Source organism: Dreissena polymorpha, chromosome 15 (assembly GCF_020536995.1).
Source record: "Dreissena polymorpha isolate Duluth1 chromosome 15, UMN_Dpol_1.0, whole genome shotgun sequence".
NCBI classification, from domain to species: domain Eukaryota; kingdom Metazoa; phylum Mollusca; class Bivalvia; order Myida; family Dreissenidae; genus Dreissena; species Dreissena polymorpha.
In genome coordinates, this window is record NC_068369.1 from 65,621,480 (window position 1) to 65,643,278 (window position 21,799).

Consider the following 21,799-nt stretch of genomic DNA (forward strand, 5'->3'; position numbering starts at 1 on the left):
ATGCATGTTGAATAATAATTCTCAATATGAAAACAAAAGCATAGCTGAAAAAAGAATGAAAATTGAAATTAAGACAAACAAAACACAAAAAGACCTGTTTTGTATAGCTCAATAACATTGACCCAGTACTCGTGAACTAGATTAGTATTTAATATTTTACGCAAAATAACTCCCTTAATTCACAGTCTGTTTTATTCGTGCACGTTTTGCACGAGTTTTTTGTGGCAATAAAAGTATACTTAGTGAGGATAGCCACACATGATTTAAAATTGTTTCTAGTTCACTTCGTAAATAAATTTGACACTTCGTAACGGCATTTTATATATTAATATAGTAAGGTCAGTGGCAGATTTATCTATAATGCAACAATAAAATAACATTATACATGTACTATAAACTATTTGTAAGTGCGACAGAAAAACTCACCAAAAACATTTCAAAATGCATGCACATCTTTAATGCAACAATAAAATAACGTTATACATACTATAAACTATTTGTAAGGTGCGGCAGAATAACTCACCAAAAACATTTCAAAATACATGCACATGCCCATTGAATGATATTTATCGGTATACAAATAAACACCGTTGTAATATATTTGACAATATGATATTTCGAACTATATAGCATACGAAAACACTGTGGATAAAAAAACACTGAAAACTAACAGTACATAATGACAATTGTTCGTATAGCTCGTAAAACTTAATCTGGCATTCGTGAACTCCATTTGCATTTTGCTTTTCACGCAATAACTGATCCCTATATTTAAAAATCTGTTTATTCGTGCACGTTTTGCACGAGTTGCACGTTACAATAACAGTACGCTTAGCGAGAAAACGCATCAATTGATAGCAATTGCTTCTAGTTCGCAAATTTATTTGAAATTCTAAACGTTAATATATTTATACAATTAGATCAGTACCAGATTTATATTAGCGAGCAATGGGCCACAGTATTAATTTATTTTGCAGGTAAGTATGGATGTACTGAGGATTGGGGGGTTATATATCCTGCCAGGTCGATGATTATGTAAGTGCGTATGAAATAATGAATTAAAGATATGTTGGCAGGTAAGTATTGATGTACTCGGGGGGGGGGGGAGCCGGAAGGTGGGTGCGTAAGAACATTGACAGGTAGGAACATAAAATTACACAGTAAGTTAGGTGCTTGCACAAATAACATAAGCACATCCGGATACGTACAAGAAGGTTAGCATTCTAAACTAAATGAAAATGATCGTTAAAATAACTCCGATTTGCGTATTTTAAATTTAGTTATGAGTACATGTAGTGGGAAATATTTTATATATGTGTCTGTTAACACAACAACATGAAAGATTAAAAAGTAGTTATTAATTAACAGATATTTATTTTTATCTATGAGTTCATGCAAACCAGGTATGACTTGAAACCACATACAAAGTTGTCACACGTTACACATCGGTATTATGAATTCTTGACTGGCGATCGGAGGTTTGCACCAGAGGAGGCTTTCTTTGCGTATGTGGTGGATTCTTTCTTTGGCCATGGTTTGCTCAGCCAGTTTTTATATTGGTCAAAAAGCACTTTTTCACTGCGTTCACTGCCCCTGTATTTCACAAATAGTTTGCCTTCACGCGACCAAGCTCTTTCAACACGGCCCGGGTCTCTGAGACGTAGCGACGCAAGCACCTCTGCGTTTGTTTTTGTTAGGTCGTCATTGAGGTAAATGTTTGTGCCCTTCAATCGATTTGCTCGTTGAATGACATCGATTTTGGTTTGACGTCGAACAAATTTCACAATCACCGGACGATTCTTGTTCGGTACGTATTTTCCGAGCCTGTGAGCAACATCTTTGTCTTTGGATACAAGCTGGATATCAAGATGATGGTTTATCATTCTCGCTGTTTGTTCTGCCACTGCCATAGATGATTGGTTTTCCGCGTCACACAAGAGGCCCGATATACGAACGCTGTTCCGACGCCCGTATTGTTCGAGGTCATTTATGCTAGCTTCGAAGGTTTGTATTGTGGACTGGTTGTTTTGTTTAATAGCGTCAATTTCTTTTTCTTTTGAATTTAGCTGCTCTTTAAGCGTCGATATTTCTTTTTGTTGGTCGAACATATTACTTTCGATAATTTCTAATTGTTTAATTACGGATGCAAGCAATTTCTCTTTTATTTCTTCGAGTGTTTCTTTTAAAATGTTTTTGATAATATCAGTGTCGCTCTTTGTGAGTACATTCGAAAGTTTTGAGCTTATTTCGTCAATTCTTTTTGTAATACATGATGTTTCTGCGTGAGATGATGTAGATGATTTGGTTTCATTTTGTTTGTTAATTACGAATTCCGTCATACTTTTTTGGCCTGATGTATCGTCATCTGTCTTCTTCTTTTTGTTACGTTTTTTATTTTGTTTTGGAGCCTTGGGTGAATCTTAAAGTGAAGTGTCCAGTAGGCTGATGTCAGTAGGCGCCCCTTCACTTGCTGTAGATGAATAGGCCCTTTTGTTCATTTTTACGGTCACAGTACACTGCACTTTGTGTTAAGCATGGAAACAGTAAGCCGTAAACAATCACGATAACTGCGTCATAATTACCTACGTAGTGTAGTCAAACGGAGTGAATTGGATATGCTTCGCAGCATTTGATGGTTGTCTGTTGCCTTTGAATTTGTTTTGTCATGCGTGACGAAGTAACTGTTAACTAAGATGATGGAGTAAACTGGTTTTTGATGATACAAATAAAATATATTCAAAAAAATAAATCCAATCCCCACCCAGTGAAAATTGTAGATGCAAAAACTGTTTTTGTTTAGTGAATAACTTTCAGTTGTATTTTCACCAAAATATCATACTTGCTCGTTTTCATGAAGTCCACACATAATTTATATCCATGAAATTTATAGTTTGGACACCGAAAAACTAGGATTTATTCCATTCTTATTAATTCTGAATTTCACAGATTTTAAATATGTTTTCCAACCGATCTCAATTTATTTTATTTGTTAAGAATAAATAGCCCATATAATACGCATATTCAGTGAGAAGTGTTGACGTGCGCACGTAGAAGAGACCACTAATAACATATTTCCTATGTCAACATTATGGATACGAAGTTATGGTTTGTTTTGATTTTAGTCGACAGTAAATTAAACCCTATCTTCATTTTCACACAGACATACGTATTTCGAAAAATCCATTTTACTTACAAGAAGGTAAGTAATATAATACAAGTGATAGGTGTGAAACAAAAGAGTTCGAAATTGTAAACTATAAATATGCATGGAAGCCCGACTTGAAAAATACTTATATTGACAATTTAGAGAGTGAAGAATGTTTAGAAAGCTTAGATGTTTTGACGGATAATATAAGGGGTAGCATGACATGTTATGATATAGATGTGTGTAAAAATAATGTCGAGGCTATTTTAGACAATGTTGCCTCACCTTTTTGTTAAAAAATATATGTACAGACAATAGTAATTATGTTGTTAACTCGGAAAGTTCACAGCCATGGTTTAACGAGGAGTGTTCTGAGAAATGAAATATTTTCTTAAGATGTCTTAATCAGTATAGAATTTCTGAAAATGAAAACACAAGAGTGAATTTGGTGAAATCTAGGCCGGGTTATACGTTGATAATAAGAAAATGTAGATACAATTATGATAAAGAAAAAACAAATAAACTGTTGAGTAACAGGCACAAAAATGCTCGTTTATATTGGAATATGTTAAAGGAATCTGCTGGTATCAAAAAGTCAAATATATCAATGTCAATGTTTGAAAAATATTTTAGAGCTGTTAATTATCCAGAAGACAGGTATTTTACACCTGATGAAGATAGTATGTATTTTATTGATAGGTACGAAAAAGATGAATTTAAAATTATGTTCAGTGAATTAAACACATGTAAAACTATTATGGAAATAACAGCAGCCATTAACCAGTTGAAAACCAACACGTCATGTGGTCCTGATTGTTTAATAAACGAAATGTTTACTGTCGGTAAAAATGCATTGATGAACGTTTTTTATACATTGTTTAATAAGATTTTTGAAAACGCATATTTCCCTAAGCGATGGTCGGAAGGACTTGTGCTTCCACTTCATAAAAAAAGGCAGTATAAATAATGTGGATAATTATCGTGGTATAACATTATTGAGTAGTATAGGTAAGCTGTTTACTAGGATTAAAGATAATATATTGAAATCATGGGCCGAAAAGTATAACATGTATATAGAAGCCCAAGCAGGATTTAAGGCAAATATGAGTACGGTAGATAATATATTTGTGCTTAACGGTTTAATAACACATGTTCTGAAACAAGGGAAACAACTCTATACATTATGTGTTGATTATACTAAAGCGTTTGACTATGTGGTTCGTGAAAATCTTTGGTTTAAGCTGATACAGCTGGGACTAAGAGGTAATATACTCAACATTGTTAAATCAATATAAGATTCTGTAAGTCTAAAGTTAAGTATTGCAATAAATTAAGTGATGAATACACATGCACTCTTGGGGTACGTCAAGGGGAGTGCTTATCTCCCTTTTTATTTTCGATGTTTATCAATGACTTAGAAGATATGTTTATTTATAACAATGCAGATGGTATAGATGTTGATATGTTTAAGATATTTATGTTACTGTATGCCGACTACATTGTCATTTTTGCAAATTAGACTGAATCATTACAGCGTAGAATTGATATATTATATGATTATTGTTTAACATTGAAACTGAAGGTAAATGTTGCTAAAACAAAAATTATGATATTTAAAAAAAGGCGGTTCTATTCCAAATGACATTGCTTTTTATTATAATGGCGAATCAATTGAAATAGTTAACAAATTATGTTATTTAGGTGTGGTTTTCACTTCAGGGGGTTCGCTTAGTACCGCACATAGTACTTTGGCCGGACAGGCACAGAAAGCCATTTTTACTATGAATAAATACTTGTATAAATTTACTTATATACCGCCAAAAAACAAGTTGGAACTTTTCGATAAGCTTGTATCGCCAATTTTGAATTATTGTTGTGAAATATGTTGTTTTGCGAATGACTTATCAATTGAGACATTACATATGAGATTTTGCAAGAAACTGCTTGGTGTGAAGAAAACTACTCAGAACGATTTTATATGTGGCGAATTAGGCAGAGTATCTTTTAAAACTATACATATGTATAAGGCTATTAAATATTGGTTACGAATTCTTCAAACGAAAGAAAATAAGTATATTTTTTTGTGTATAATTTATTTAAGAATGATTTAGTATATTATCCCAATAAAACAAATTGGTGCTCCTTATTGAAGAACTTATTATGTTCGCTTGGTTTTGTTAATGCCGGGACTTTTCAAGGTGTAGGTAATAATGACATGTTTCTATATATTGTTAAGCAGAGATTAAATGATCAAATTATACAGAACTGGTACGCCAGATTAACTTAGTCTAGTAGAGCTTTATTTTACAACACAATTTCGTCTTTTAGAGTTCAACCATATCTCGAATGTTTTAATATTAGTGAGTTTTGTGAATCGTTTTCTCGTTTTCGAGTCTCATCGCATAGATTGCGTATTAAGGCTGGTCGATGGACCAGACCTTTGAGTACCCCAATAAGTGATAGAAAATGTGCAAGATGCAATACAATTGAGGATGAATATCATTTTGTTATGGAATGTGTAATGTATACTGACATTAGGAAAATATATATTGGCAGAAAATATTGGTTAAGACCTAGCATGGCTAAATTTGTAGATCTTATAAAGTCAGAAAATGATAGTATACTTAGAAACTTAGGAACCTATATTCATAAAGCATCTATTATTAGAAATGAGGTTATGTATAGAAATTGACATGGTAAAATTGATGCACAATGTGTTTCGTTTGATACTGTAAATACATGCTTTCTATGTGTTTATTTGAACTTGAATTGTATATATTTCATGTTTTCTATGTGTTTCTGCTGAAACTGTTAATATGTCTGATGTACTGTGTATGTTCCTTGGTATATTACAGAACCCATACGCAAACTATGTTTACATGATTGTTGGTTACTGTTACATACATTTTGTAATACGGATAATAAATATGATATGAGGCCTTTATGCCGTTTTAATTGTTTTAATTGTTAAGTATACCAGAATATGACAGCGTTGCTATTTACAACTGTAATGTATTGTAGTGAAATACGATTACATTATAACATTTACACGCATTTTTCTATTACGATTAATAGATAAGACATGTTGCCTTAATACCCTTTGTATTATTATATTTACCAGGATATAATAGCGTTGCTCTGTACAACTTTAAAGTATTGTAGTGAACTAATCTGAAATTGTTAAAGGAAAATTAATTTCTGCTGTTTATGTTAACATCACACCATATAAGCGTTCTATCGTATGAATAGATATGACAAAAACATCTATAATGGCTGTCTTACTCGTTAAATCATAATGTAGTTCACGATCTTTCAATTAATGTATTATAACGTGTCATTATAAGTCTAGTTTCTACAATATTTGTGTTACATGTTTCTTTCGGTATGACAAATTTATGAAAAGTGGATATAAATTGTTAAGTACAGATGTTAGTGATAGCATTTGCCTATGATATCAGTCTAACAATTTCGTTTCGGTAAGACATATATATCTATGGCACTCTAAATGTTAATTCTATAGATGTTAAAATACCATCTGTGATAGATATATAACTCATACATGTTAAATAATTAAACTATATTATATTTTTTGTATTTAAAGGTTTCTTTGCGATTGGTTATTTTACTTGTTTTTCGTAAAAGTAAAATTGAACTAAATTTATAAACATATCCGAAGAGGCCGATGTAGAGAAACCATTTAATGTAGGATAAAGTGGTGTAATATGGCATATTTATGTAAATGTGTATGTTATGTCGTTGTTTGTTAACTCGATGCATATGTTTAGAATACAGCCCGAAAATGCTTCCTTTGAACAACATACTATCATGCTTATATGATGATATTTGATAGTATGAAACAAATAAGGATAAATGTATGCTACATTTTAAAAGCCAATTTCTATGTTTCTACATTGTTAATAGAATACCATCCGGTAATCGGTACAAGGACAAGCATAAATATAGGCAGCTATACTACCCAAAGTAGTTGATTGAAGAAACCTCTAAGATAAGAACATATTGTATTATAGTTTGCAAATAGATTGGTTAAATGCTTAGAAAACGTTCCAGAATTATCTTGCATGTCTGCTTTTTGAAAAATTGTTCTCAAAGCGATCTTCTCCAAATGTTGGAAACATCCAACTACAACTTTTGTTCGTCAATACTTGTATTGTATATACGTCCTCGTGGGCTTAAATGCCTTATTGGATTGAAATAAACTGTCTGTCTGTCTGTCTGTCTGTCTAATTATGTTCGGGAAACTGTGACGGTTGTAAACTAGCTAAGTGAACGTGTCTGTTATGCTTTCGAGCCTGAGAATGTTTATGCTTGTATTGTCTTATCTCTTGGAATTTGTAGAATAGAAAAGGCTCAACAATTAAACATATATACATAAGATAAAACACAGAATGCAACTCTTATGTAATAAAAAGTTTCAATAGACTTTCTTGTGTTATTCCACATTGTTGTTCCATATGAGCCAGTGCAGTCCGCACCGGATAATTAGGGACGACGCTTTCTGCCTAAACTGCATGATCGCTAAAAAGAGAATTTCTTTTAACGAAGCCTTTGTGGACTGCACAAGTTTATATGTAAGGACACTGTACCCACGTGCTTAAAGTCCTGTTTTCCCTAAGCGAGGCATATGTACTCTAAAACACAATACAGTTTAAAAACTGGACTACATTTTATATTTTGAATATATGAGCTGTGCTCAGCCTCTGTGAAAATGTGGTTTAAGGAATGTGCGTACAGTATCGTCCCAGATTAGCCTGTGCAGTACGCACAGGCTAATCAGGGACGACACGCTTTTATGATATTTTTCGTTTCAAGACAGTCTCTTCGTATCAAAAATCAAATCTGTGTAGAAAGTGTCGTCCCTGATTAGCCTGTGCGGACTGCACGGTCTAATCTAGGACGACAATTTACGCACATGCATTACACAGAGCACGGTTTATATAAAAGCTACCTTCTTTTTACTAACACAATATAACAGGTTGTGACACAGAGTTTATCATGCTTCTCAGTGAACAAAATTATGTTTAATTAAGACGCGTTGTAGGAAAACTGTACTGAATGAGTCGTGTTCTCAGAAAACTGGGCATAATGCGTGTGCTTAAAGTGTCGTCCCAGATTAGCCCGTACAGTCCGCACAGGCTAATCAGGGATGACACTTTCCGCCTAAATTGGGTTTTTGCTTAAAAGAGACTTCATTTAAACGAAAAATGTCATAAAAGCTGAAAGCGTCGTCATTGGTTAGCCTGTGCGAACTGTACAGGCTAATCTGGGACGACACTTTATGCACATGCATTATGCCCAGTTTTCTGAGAACACGACTCTAATGCATTTGCGAAAATTGTCGATCGTTATTATTGATGTAAACATAATGGAAGCACACAATGGTATGATCAAAATCTGCCATTCTGCGAATTCTCGGGTCTACATTATTAAATATTACCAATTATCTGAAATCAACTAGGCTACGATCGTAAGAAATACTGATCTAAGTATGTAAAGCATTTTGGCAGTTCCACGACAAATATCATCTGAGTTGCATGTGCTTTTGTCAGGAACCTGTGAGCCTACAGAAGAAGCTGTGCGGCGACGCCGGCAAGGCTGAAGCTATATAGAAGACCACCCGTTTCAGCCAAGTCTCCGGACTTCAAAAATAGCGGCGATCAACAAGAAGGAGAAAATCTCAATATATTTTTTAACACGCACATCTGTAATAGGAGTATGGAGTTCGGTCGTAGTTTCATTTATGATGTAGTTATATCTGTGAAATGTCCGATGTTCTTATGGAACATGGACTCACCACGTCGTGTTACTATGCTATCGGTATGTTACAACTGAACGCAAAGTTGTGTAAAAATGTCCAAAAAATGCAAAACACTTCGAAAAGGAATTTCACGATCCATAAAATCAGCCCTTTCATTATCCGGTAATTTTTAAACTATCTTTAATGAAGGATTCATGTTTCAATATCGGAATTATTTTCAAAATATTGTTATGTCATCCCTTTCTACGAAACGTGTCTAGCTTCAATAAATAATAGGCGGCGTAATGACATTATACTCGAAACGTTGAAGCCCCATTTACCCTCGGAAATCAAATAATATTTCGTAAAATAAAGTTAACTCTTTCCCAGTCAGTGTTCCTCATAGCAATAGCCAACATTTCGATGCTAGATGTGGTATGAAAACATAGATTTAACGAGATACAAATTGCTCGTTTTTATTTTTTGTGTGTCAATACATTCCTTGTGAATTTCCCGCGACGATATCCAAACATTTACGAGCAAACGCGAGATTGGCTTTGGGCAGCGTCGAAAGCGCGATGTTGAGCTCTCTTTTTTTTTCGAAATATTTTACGAAATATTCGTTGATTTTGAGTGTTTATGGGGCTTTAACCGAGTTGGGATTTTAATGAACATCATATAGCAATCACCGCTATAACTTCGAAATTACAATAATTCTAAATGTTGATAACTACTAGTATATGTGCAATATCTTTAATCACAACGTTTTAGCAACAATACACTTCCGCTACAAACGTGATATGATTTAAAAATGGACTTACAAAAATTATTTCGTCTTAAGCCGCAAGGATTAGTAGTTAAATATCTGGTGTGTATAATAATCTTGTAGTTCTCTACGTAGCTTGTTCAAATATCTGTGTGTATAATAATCTAGTAGTTCTCTACGTAGCTTGTTCAAATATCTGGTGTGTATAATAATCTAGTAGTTCTCTACGTAGCTTGTTCAAATATCTGGTGTGTATAATAATCTAGTAGTTCTCTACGTAGCTTGTTCAAATATCTGGTGTGTATAATAATCTAGTAGTTCTCTACGTAGCTTGTTCAAATATCTGGTGTGTATAATAATCTAGTAGTTCTCTACGTAGCTTGTTCAAATATCTGGTGTGTATAATAATCTAGTAGTTCTCTACGTAGCTTGTTTAAATATCTGGTGTGTATATTAATCTAGTAGTTCTCTACGTAGCTTGTTCAAATATCTGGTGTGTATAATAATCTAGTAGTTCTCTACGTAGCTTGTTCAAATATCTGGTGTGTATAGTAATCTAGTAGTTCTCTACGTTGCTTGTTCAAATATCTGGTGTGTATAATAATCTAGTAGTTCTCTACGTAGCTTGTTCAAATATCTGGTGTGTATAATAATCTAGTAGTTCTCTACGTAGCTTGTTCAAATATCTGGTGTGTATAATAATCTAGTAGTTCTCCACGTAGCTTGTTCAAATATCTGGTGTGTATAATAATCTAGTAGTTCTCTACGTAGCTTGTTCAAATATCTGTGTGTATAATAATCTAGTAGTTCTCTACGTAGCTTGTTCAAATATCTGGTGTGTATAATAATCTAGTAGTTCTCTACGTAGCTTGTTCAAATATCTGGTGTGTATAATAATCTAGTAGTTCTCTACGTAGCTTGTTCAAATATCTGGTGTGTATAATAATCTAGTACTTCTCTACGTAGCTTGTTCAAATATCTGGTGTGTATAATAATCTAGTAGTTCTCTACGTAGCTTGTTCAAATATCTGGTGTGTATAATAATCTAGTAGTTCTCTACGTAGCTTGTTCAAATATCTGGTGTGTATAATAATCTAGTAGTTCTCTACGTAGCTTGTTCAAATATCTGGTGTGTATAATAATCTAGTAGTTCTCTACGAAGCTTGTTCAAATATCTGGTGTGTATAATAATCTAGTAGTTCTCTACGTAGCTTGTTCAAATATCGGGTGTGTATAATAATCTAGTAGTTCTCTACGTAGCTTGTTCAAATATCTGGTGTGTATAATAATCTAGTAGTTCTCTACGTAGCTTGTTCAAATATCTGGTGTGTATAATAATCTAGTAGTTCTCTACGTAGCTTGTTCAAATATCTGGTGTGTATAATAATCTAGTAGTTCTCTACGTAGCTTGTTCAAATCATGCGCATGGGGTCAGATTTGGTTACGCCCAAGCGGTAACCTGGTTTTGTATGCACTTGTTTAGGAAAAAATAAATTATCTTATTTGAAACTGCAAGGGTCAGTGGTTTAATATTTGGTGTGTAACATCGTTTAGAGGTCCTCTACAAAGAATGCTTCTGTGGGACCAAAACTACCCATGCCACGGTGGCCACATGATTTATAAAGACTTGTGTAGTAAAAAACTTTAAAAATCTTCTCTAAAACCGTAAGGTGTAGAAGTTAAGTATTTGGTGTGTAACACCCTCTAATAGTCCTCTACAAAGATTGTAAAAATCAATCTCATGTGTTCTTAACGGACCACGCTCCGGGTTACGCACGTTATATAGACTGGAATTGTCACTAATTAAAAAAGTATTTTATTAAAACTTGCCAAGCCCATAGAGTTAAACATTTTCTATAGTTTTTCATAGTAAATATTAAAACAAATATCATATGTCAACTAGCTTAAGTAACGAAACAGCAGAAAGGATCATGCACAAAAATTGTTCCAATCGTGCGACTGGGATCAAAACTAACCACGCTATAATTTCTTGAATTGTGTATACACTCATACAATTTATATATAATAATATTGTACAATTAAAAGAATATCTGAAACAAAAATGTCTGAAGGTGTACTGTTTGGCATTAAACATAATTAAGTGGTTGTTTGTTTCACGGCATGTCCTTAGGGTCAATATAGCCCTGAGTCTGGGGAAGATGCAGTGAAATGTTTGAATTTTAATTTATACTAGGTATATGATATCAAAGTATGACAATAAAGATTGTTAAAAACATGCCTCACCAAGCGATTTAGAGCCATTTGTGCCCCTTTTGTTTTGAATTACTTAATTTTAGTCTTGTTTTTACTGGAGCTATTTAGTTCCAATGTTTACATTGAACAATTTTAAACGACGAATAACAAACTTACATTCAAAAATCAGTGAAAAGGTCCTTTAAAACCGCTTTTACGGTTAGCCTGTTAATCATTTTTAGTTTAGATATATATCAGAAAAAATCGCATGTGGAAATAAATATGTTGAAGAAGCCTTAATTACGTTTCCAAAATGTATTATTGCATATAGTGATCGTATGTACGTATTATTAACAAAAATATGTGTCAAGTCTGTCAGTCAAATACAATCACTGTGACAAAATTATGCAATCAGAAAATGAAAACGTAATCACAGGTGTATCGGGAATCAAATACTTAATATACATAACCTCTGCAAGCAATAGGATGGTTCCAAAAATCGAACACTTGTGTTATGTTTATTTCCCCTTTACACCAGTTTTATATTTTCAGCATGCTTTTTATTGAAATGTGGAAATTCCGGAAATGTTTGAGACAGGTTGCGGCATGTTCGAAAGTCATATTGTTGATCGGTTCTGTCAGATTGACGTATTGTGAATATCTAAATTGATGAAAATATTAATTAGAAAATTCTGGAAGTGCTTCTTAATACATTTTAGAGGGAACCTGTTTTCAAGAATAAGAGGAAATGTGTGTCTAAAAACAGAGGGGACGTGTTCTAAATAATGAAATGGACTCATTTTGTCAAGAATCATAGGGGAATTGTTTTCACAAATCTTATGGGACGTGTTTTTAAGAATCAGAGGGGATTTTGTTTTCAAAAATCATATGGGACGTGTTTTCAAAAATCATATGGGACGTGTTTTCAAAAATCATATGGGACATGTTTTCAAGAATCAGAGGGGATTTGTTTACAAAAATCATATGGGACGTGTTTTCAAGATTCATAGGGAAATTGTTTACACAAATCATATGAATTGTGTTTCAAGAATCAGAGGGGAATTGTTTACGGAAATCAAATGGGACGTGTTTTCAAGAATCATAGGGGACTTCCTTTCAAAAATCAGAAGGGATGAGTTTATCCCATTTTCAACGCGACATTGACGGTATAACACCTTATGAAATATACTAGCCTGTATTCAACACTGTGGGATATACCTTTCGCGTGCACGGACTATTTTTTACTTAACCACTGAATGATTTTTCATAAGAAATAAAGTCGAGAAAACTTTAGCTTCAAAATTATACGACCTTCAACCTTTAAATCTAGTCATATGACATAATTTTTCGCCATCCGTATAATGATGAATCAGCTGAAAATGACACTTATTGCAGCATTCCCCCTCCCCCCAAAAAAAATGACGTTTTATTATAAACGCAACTTATTTCACATGTACATGTACTGTATATCGACATAATTGAATTGTCAATTTATCACATTTTCCTTATTTCGTGTAATGTGCATTGTTTATAACCCATGCATATACTTTTGAGATTTAAGAATGTACAACAAGCCACACAAATATCGCACAATTAATAAATAATCTGCAATATAAATTGCTTTCCGATTTAATTCACGTTAGGCATAGAGCTGTGTAAATAAAAGATGGTAAAAATAGCACCACACTGGAATTCGGAACGTCCCATTTTGTACACGGGTATTATCCACTCATTAATTTGTTGTGTAATGGAATGTTTTCATTCTTTGTGTATTTATATATTAAATTATTTTCTTGTACAATAAGCGCATTTACCATAGACAAATAAAAAGTGTGCAAGTTTAAACATAATTATGTTTGTATGCAGAAATCTGCAAATGCAACAGAGTTTACCAACGGCTATTATTTGATAAACTGCTCCGGTTCATTTTAACAGCAGTAATGACGTAGCGTGTTACGAAGAAGAAAGTTTATTGAGTTCATAAACTCATTTGAATATAGTGATAGGATGGCATAAGGGTCTTTATTTAACTATGCTAAAATAATTATTAAAGGCCCTAGATGCAAAATCGTCAATTGTTGAGTTAAATGGATTATTAGATGGATTTTAAAGGATAATTAAAGGTAAGATACGAGTTCGAACGTGTTTGGATTTTTTTGTACTTTGGTCGTTCCCTGTTCTCGGGAAAATGATTTTAACATGGACGCCATTGATGAATCTGATCACACACGGCATTCCCATAACATTATATAAAAAACACGTTCTGCGCGTACTTAAATTCGTCGTCCGAAGTCGGAAAACGTATTGCCCTGTATATGAGGTCAAATAAAGTGTCAGTCGCTGCAATTGTCTGTTTACTCGTCGAAATTGTCAAGGTCGTCGACGGTGTACATGTATGTTGACATCGACATCATTTTGTCAGGAAGCAATCGTCGCCATATTGGATTTTGATCATTTTCTTTCGAAAATAAAATGAATTATAGTAAAGTAAAATCTTCTTTTTGCGGTCGTAATGTGTTACAATTCGGATACTGCGTAAAATTTAATCGAGGCATATGGTGATATTTTTACTTGTTTTACAGTTTGTGTGTGAATTTTTTAAACACTATTTTGCGTACCAGAACAAATACATTTATATCACTACGCATGGTTACATTCGTTAGATTTTAAGCGCTTTTAAAACTGAATTAAAACTATTGTTAAGGTTATTTGATCTATTTATGTTAAATGTCACGTTAAAAATAATCAAATGGGATAAATAGAATACTAGATTTAGCGTTGAATACAGAGAAGTTTATGTTGCTCGGCTCGAACACCGAAAGCGCTCGCCAAGGCTCGCGCTCCCGGCGTTCTAAGCATCGCAACATAAACGTCTCTGTATTCAACGCTGACCTAGTATTCTCTATATTTCAAAATATCAGAGGGGAATGTTTCTTAATATCAGGTGCTCGCCGGCATTTTGCAGATAAATAGGTCCCCATATCGGTAATGGAGAATATATCAAAATAAATATTCCCTTTGTCGAGGTACCCAGTGTATATATCTTCTAAAGGAACCAAATGGACTGTAATAAACTCAAACATTCAAGAAGAACAATATAAAAGTTGATAAAGCAAGTAATGTCATAAATTCGTAGCCGTATTGTCAGGAGAGGTAAATCGATAAGTGAAATTTCTGTTCGTATTAGATCTGCAAAATGTCATATCATACTAATAGATGTGTACAAGGAAACGAAACTCTCATTTTATTCGTATACTAGCCCCGTATAGCATATTTATTTGATTGTTTTGATGTTATTTTGCATTTGTATTAATTTAGCTTAATCTTTAAACGAGTTATATATATATTTTTTAAATCCCCACCCAGACTTTTACACAATGCAACTGTAGATTAGGCCGCGGAAAAGAATCTTCATTGTAATGAACGTCACAAAGTAACCGAATAATGTATAGTAATGGAAAAAAATGCTTCACATTCTCTGAGTCATATTTGATAATTTGCCTTTCGAAATGCAGATAAATGCACTTTCTCTGGCAAACAGAGCTGCTTTTCAATGTAACTATTCAAAGTCATTGCTAATTAACTATGTTATGTTTATACAGAGAAAATAGACATACAGACGCATTGAAATCTTTTGTTTAAAATGATGATTATCTTTTAAAATGTTTTAACACATTCATAAGCATTTGTGGTTTCAAGTGCATGTTACAATCACATAAAATTGTATATTTGGCGTTAAAAAACAACAAGTTAAAAGCACATTGCTTTTATACAAAGCGCTTTAAATGAGTCGTGTTCTGAGAAAACTGGGCATAATGCATGTGCGTTAAGTTTCGTCCTAGATTAGCCTGTGCAGTCCGCACAGGCTAATCAGGGACGACATTTTTCGCTTTTATGACATTTTTCGTTTAATTGACGACACTTTACGCACATGCATTATGCCCAGTTTTCTCAGAACAAGACACATATATAAGTGTAGGGGATTTAACGCCGCCCTGGGCGTTTCGGTCTCAGCGACTCGATTACCTCCCTTAGTATTTCTTTTAGTCAGGCAACGTATTAACAAGACTTAAAAAAAAACACTTTGGAAAGAAAACAAAAATCTGTTTTGTTTTGCTTTTTCTTTCAAACTGCAGAAATGAATAACAAGTGAAGGCATGTGTGTATTCCTTGGAATTGCAACGTAATTCTGTATTTATTTCTACAGCCACCGAAAGATATGAAACATGATCGGGAGCTATAAGATGTACTCTTCATCCAAAACAAAACAATCGAAATGAAATGTAACGCAGATATTTGAATCCAATTGCATTTAACGTGTCACCTAATTAAATAGACATCAAAGACATGTCCGACTCCCGTTGTCCGCCCATTAAGAACTTAACACACAGGTTATCACGCAAAACAAGCTAATACATGTACTTCTCCACGTCAAATACACGATGTGCTAGAATTATCAATATTGTAGACAATAACTACTTTAAAGGGACTTTACGTCCGTATTTATAAAATAAACTTTTTGTTTGATCGTTAACAAATTGAAATCTTTGACTACCGGGGTACATCGAATTATGCAGTATTAGTTTTCATCGTCTTGTCTTCGTCTTTTCTTTTCTCTATACACTAAAGGACCCAGTGGTCGGCGCAAACCCCGTACAACTTACATTTGCGGACCTTACATATCTTATTATCACGGTTGTCCATATCAATACAGTTACCCAAGCACAAAGTGTCTATTTTTCACAAAACAGTCAAGCCACACCTATAATCGAAGACAAAATGCACCAAAATACCCAAGTGAAAACAAGTATACGCGCAAGCTAATGATTTTTTATAACGTTTTATTAAAGTGGCCTTTTCAGAGATTTTGGCATATTTTGAAGTTTGTCATTAAATGCTTTATATTGATAAATGTAAACATTGGATCTTAAAAGCTCCAGTAAAAAATCAAGAATAAAATTAAACCAAGGGGAAAAAAGTAGCAGGTAGCAGGGTTCGAACCAGTGACCCCTGGAGTCCTGAAGTTAGTCTGAAGTAAAAACGCATTAGCCTCTCGGCTATTCCGCCGAGTATACGCAGAATAAGTACTTTATACCTTATATAAGCAATCATCATAGTTTCGTAAATTTAAAAGACAACAACAGAACTCTCCAAATTATTCAATCGTTTCGCGTTGCAACGCTTTATAATTTTCAGGTTTTTAAATCGTCAAACGATGCATAATTATAATGGCTATATTAGGCCATGGTAAATGTTCAGTATTACTGTTTCCTTACAAATATCATAACTAAAACGAGAATTTGCGAATCTGACACAACTTTTTTCAATTTTGTCAATTTACCAAACCGTGAAAAGATCCCTTTAATTTGTACTGTGTACACAAAATACTTTCTGTGTTTCCCGCAACACAACACTCCGACGGAAACGGACAGTGCGCATTGACCGAAAAGATTAACTCTTTATCCATGCTTCCTGAGTAGAGTAAGAGTGGGGCATTAATTGTCAATAACAAACAGTGCTTCAACTTATTATGCCCCTCTTTGCTTGTATGTATAACGAAATGTATGGCTGGACGGGAATAATTGGGATCACATATACCATGCGTAATATGTAGCTTATTTTTTGTTAAAACTTCTTTTACTAGCGATCTTTTCTAAAAACATTTAGATACTTTAAACGATGATTTTGTTGTTGCTGACTGCACAGGCTTATCTTGGAAGACACTTTAGACACATGCATTAAACCTCTTTTTCACAGAGCGAGGCCCAAATGTTTGCAAGTCTAACGTGCAACTATAAAAATAGTTTAAAGCATGGATACCGTTTCAGAAATCAGCGGAAGTAAGTAACGGTTCGACGAATTAAGTTGTGGAAACGCAAACATTAATAAAGACAGTTACGATTAAGCCGAAACCATACATACGTATGTGTGTTTTTAGCCCTAAAATTCAGCAACTTACACTCATAGATAAAATTTGAATTGCTCCACTTTGCATAACAGGATGTAATTTCCATTGACGGAAATAGGGACTATTGCCCCTTATCGCATACACACGCCTATTCCCAAAAGAATCATTCCCTTATCAAATCAAAACATTTGTTCTTATGATATCTCATCAAAATTATCAAATGTTTACGACTGAAAAACAAGTTCAGAAGCCACATTGATTAGACTGAAAAGAAAGGCCACTTGTATTATACAAACATCACAATGGCTGCTTATGTTCTCAACTCGTGGACCTAGTCTTTTTCCCTTTTTTGTTATCTGCGGAGTTTATTCGTAACTCCAGATGTTCACCCATATTTATATATATGTATGGTATGTAAGCATGAGTTTACTAAGAATTCTAACATATCCCTAAGTCACGGCGCGTCAATCACTATATTCCTTGGTTACTATCTGAAGTTGTTGCAGGAAGCCGTTACTGATCTAATCTATCTTTTGTATTTTAAGTAACCTGTTATTGTTTATTTCGACATGTGGCGTGACATAGTGATCCCTAGCATTGAACGTAACGACATGACTTCAATACTTGTAACATAGCATCGTCCGTCTTGTGTCGTGTCGTATTGGCGCTGACTTACTCTCTTCAAAATGGCCGCAATCAAACAAGCCTAACGTTTTTGGTCTTGTGTCGTGTCGTATTGGCATTGACTCACTGACAGCTCAGTGATCATGAACATTCAACGTAACGACATGACTTCAATACTTGTAACATAGCATCGTCCGCCTTGTGTCGTGTCGTATTGGCGCTGACTTACTTTCTTTAAAATGGCCGCAATCAAACAAGCCTCACGTTTTTCGTCTTGTGTCGTGTTGTATTGGCATTGACGCACTTACGGCTCAGTGATCATGAACATTGAATGTAATGACATGAATTTAATACTTGTAACATAGCATCGTCCGCCTTGTGTCGTGTCGTATTGGCGCTGACTTACTCTTTAAAATGCCGCAATCAAACAAGCCCCACGTTTTTCATCTTGTGTCGTGTCGTATTGGCATTGACGCACTTACGGCTCAGTTGAAAGAGCGGTCAGAGCGCTGTACTTCAAATCCTTGCATCGAGGATTCGATCCCGGCCCGGCCATATATTTTATTTGGGAATCGGTCTTCTATACATTTCTACAGCCAATAACTCTGATTCAAGTAGAGAAGATGTTCGTTAATGATATAAGTATGTGAACATAGTAATGGTAGCCCAGCTACCCAAGTTGTTTCGTGTCGTTTAGGCGAAACTCTTTAAGCTATTCAACATGCATCACATATATTACTTGGATTATTTTCCTTGCAAGTTGATTATATCTCGCAAAAGAACGTTCACTGTGGTTTATATTGAGTCCCATTGGTAACTTAATGTGCATTCTGCGTCTTTTATTACTTGCCATATTATGCTCCACCTCTCGTAGTATACTGTTACAACATTACAAATAGACTTTACATAACTGTTGTGTCCATTTCCTGTATCAGGAACCATTTCATAATGCTATCATATGGGCTTGTTGTTTGTCTTTATTTTATGTTTTGATATTATTTGCGTGCATGGTCGTAAATAAGTAGTTATTATGTTATGTAAATAGTTCAAAACAATATACAATTGTATTCCATAAACATAAACACAATAGCAGATATAACGATAGCGAATGTCATTTATCTTGACAGGAGTGTCTCAGTCCTCATTGACAACCGTTACGATATCTGATCTTTCAGACAGGGCGATGAAAAGATTAACCGGTGGGTACGAACAACAACTCATTTACGAGTATGTTGAAAAAACAGTCAAGTAATGGCATACTTTCTGTAACTCAGTTAACAAATGTACTAATTGCTTGTCATCGGATGGCGAATAAAAATATATGATTGAACTAATGTCTTTGCATAAGACAACTGCGTCAAGAAGGTCGTTCTCAGAAGACATGTGTTGTCTGTAACACAATGGAAGCGGGTAATAATTCTTACATACCGCTAATAGTAATAACAAAAATGGAGGGACTCGCGGAGTTTGAAACGCATACAAAGTGAAGAAAGATCGACAACTGTAATTGTGATGTCTTCTCTAACACATAGTTTAAATTCAGTTGTAAGAACTTATGAATTACTCATTATGAATGAAATAATTAAGAAAACAGTTATGGTTACATTTACGTGTAATTACATCATTAATGTAATCCATCAATACAATGAGGTATTCATTCAATTGTACGCGTGTGTTACTCCCCGGCTATGATTTTACAGATCTCTCCGACACCTAGTCACATACATAAAGCCAAGAGTATAAGTACCGGATATAGATCAACGGGTACACGAAGTAACACGCCACGAAAATAGGATGGGTACCAGAAAATGCGACTTATCGACTTATTAGCAAATACCTCGATCAGCCAGAATCCCGCAATTCTAAAACGATAAATTATCGTGCGAAAGTACAACACCGAAGTTTTCAGAATATTGTTTCAGTTCATTCAGCCCGGGTCTGCAACTATCAATGACGTCATCGCGATTGTTCATTTATGCGGAAAACATCAGTTCAAACTCTGAGATTTGCGTATAGCTTGTTGGAAATATATCAAGACACGTCTAGAATGCGGATGCGAAACAGACAATCTTGTACGATCCAGAGCGTACCATAGTCATCGAAAATATCAGTTTCAGTTTCAGTTTATTAGCAATCGGCAAAATATTTGCCTTTGGCCATTTACAAATATAACAACTTATGGCAAAGACAATCATATACATATATACAAATACAATTTCTATATAAACTAATTCCATATACATATAACAAAGAACACAACAGAGTTTTACATAACGATCAGAGAATAGTTAGGTTTTCAAGAGCTTCTTGTCTTAAACATAGAGATTCTTTAATATATTTTGCAAGATTATACATACATTTTTTACTATTTGTTGACATTAATAAAATGAATTTTTGAACAGTAGGCCATGAACAATTTCCAATATATTTTGATCTTATACATCTATACTTTGAGCAACATAAAATGAAATGATATTCTGATTCTACAGCATTTTGATTACATAATTTGCACAATCTATTATCTCTTTCTATGTTATAATATCTTCCTACTTCTATCTCTAGACTATGGGAACATAATCGTATACTTGTCAATAATTTTCGTAACTTGTCATTAGTTATAACATCTAAGTATTTTTCAAAACAAAATTCGGTTTTATATTTGCAATAACTATCAAGTTTTGACATTGCATTAATACTATCATGCCATTCCTGAACAAATTGATATCTTATTCTTGATTTCAACAAACTATAATAATACACGTTATGATCGAAAAATAATCTGATATGTGCATAGCCTAGATGATCGACAATGGAGTTTATTCTACTTGCCCAACAAGGCGTATTGACATTATCGCATAGATCATTATAGATGTGATATATAGGTAATTCGTTATTTTTCATTATTTTCAACCAAAATTTAACAGCTCTTTCTTTGCAAATAACAGATAGAGGTACTCGACCAAGTTCACCATACACTGCATATGAAGGAGTTTGCTTCTTAACACCCAGTAAATACTTACAAAAACGTATATGCAATTTGTCTACCTCTTTATAATTATAAACACCCCATACTTCACAATATCAAGCTATTGTTGATGTTGTTAATTTGTTTGTCTTGATAATTACTCTTTTTTTTTTTAATGAATAAAGCTCATTGAAATCGTTATAATGGGGGAAAAGAAGGGAATTTTGACATTTTTCAGAACAAGTATAACCGTGTAGTAATAATGAAAAAAGGGACACCATAAATGTGTTTGGCTTTTATATGAATTGCTTTTTATTACACATTTAGGCGATACGAAATCCACATTGCCATAACACCGTCAGTGATTCTTCAAGAGAGTCAGCTGTTTGAGTCAACGACGACTCCCTTGTTGTTTGTAACCCCAACCTTATGAATCATTTCGC

The 21,799-nt window shown here is 34.0% G+C and overlaps 1 protein-coding gene across 1 annotated transcript in view; it reads right to left on the reverse strand.

The window, feature by feature from the left end:
- Window positions 1–21,799, reverse strand: part of LOC127859808 (uncharacterized) — a 436,037-nt gene that overhangs the window by 24,517 nt on the left and 389,721 nt on the right. The window lies entirely within an intron of this gene.